Here is a 1,439-nt window from a genome sequence, read left to right as displayed (position 1 = left end):
AAGTATAGAAAAGAATACATTTATTCCAATGTATGAAATACACTTTTTGTAAAAGAAAAAAGGTTGTTTCGAAATGCATTGAAAAAGAAGCTCCTGCCATGGTCTGCCTTCTGCGAGCGCACACACACACACACACACACACACACACACACACACACACAAACTCACATAGTAGCACACGCAGCATTACACACACACACACAGAGCGCAAGAGAGAGAGAGAGAGAGATCATTAACGCAAAGGATTGCAGCAGCTTTTGGATTTTCACTCTTTAATATGAACATAAAATTCATTCCAATTTTTGTCTTAGCTTCAATTAAGATGTGTCTTTAACCTTTCTTGTTGAAAATGTTTACTGACATAGTAAAGAAGTATTTAGGGAACTCAGTAATTATGAGCAGAAATTGCTTAGGGACACTTTCTCAAATAAAGAGGATTTCATCATCTGCAGTTTGTGAAAAAAGTGCCACATTAAAAAACAAACCAGCAGATCCACAAAGTATGGATAGAGACTCTTTTCTAGCTATAGAGATATGCTTCATGTACTTATCAACATACAGTTTAAAGGCTTGCATTAGAGTGCATTGGTGCATACTTGGGCATCTTTTATTTAACATGGTTATACCACTGTGAATTTTTCTATATAAATATGCTCAAGAGTATCATATGTGTGACATCCAGCTAAAAATCGAATATATATATATTTAAATCAGTAACTTTGCAAATTTAAAGGAAATGTTTTTGGACAACAAATGAGTGGCGTTTTAAACAGGGTTTGAATAATCAGCACTGACAGACAGGGACATTTATGAAGCGCAGGCTATAACAGACATATTTACCGTGTGAAAGGACCGCGGATGTCTTGGAGCAGAGAAACATGCTGTATTGTTGCTTTTCTCTTATGCATAAGCAACGCACGCCTGTCATAAACGCTCAAAGTCGGCTCCAAAGCATGTCCTGCCATCTGGCCTTTCTGCCGGCTGGCTGGTCCCTCAGCTTTCATGCTGGGATCTGCATCTCCACTGGGCAAAAACAGACAAAAAGCAGTTCGTCTCCCCATTTCTTGAGATACACGGCGTCTTAAAGTCTGAAACAGTCAACAAAGTTGTTAAAAACAATGTGAGAATCCAACACACACACAAACACACACACACACAATTTGCCCTTTCAGCTCGACTGTCTAACAATAAAAGTCTTTCTATAGTGTCAGGATAAAAAGACAAAGTAATTCCTGTTTTTATAAATTTACCATGAAAAGCCAAAATGCCCACAGCGACTGATGAACCTAACTAGGAGAAGACAGAGCGCGCACAGTGGAACCTGCTTGGCCCGGAAGTGCCCCTTTTCTCGGCTGAGTGAATGCGCGTGCACTAGAGTGCATGTGCGCGTGCTCGTACGTGCGAAAGGTGCCAGTTTTTTAAGCTCGGGAATGAGGGTA

General features: G+C 40.0%; 1 long non-coding RNA gene across 1 annotated transcript; it reads right to left on the bottom strand.

Moving 5' to 3' along the window:
- Positions 1-605: 605 nt before the first annotated feature.
- On the bottom strand, positions 606-1,439 carry LOC309701937. The gene is made up of 2 exons (XR_014275312.1): positions 1,251-1,439; positions 606-1,023 (listed from the first exon to the last, which is right to left on the bottom strand). It is a non-coding gene; the product is annotated as an uncharacterized lncRNA (long non-coding RNA).

The sequence above is a fragment of the Aulonocara stuartgranti genome (assembly GCF_965226115.1).
Source record: "Aulonocara stuartgranti genome assembly, chromosome: 3".
Classification (NCBI taxonomy): domain Eukaryota; kingdom Metazoa; phylum Chordata; class Actinopteri; order Cichliformes; family Cichlidae; genus Aulonocara; species Aulonocara stuartgranti.
This window is presented reverse-complemented; position numbering and strand designations above follow the sequence as displayed.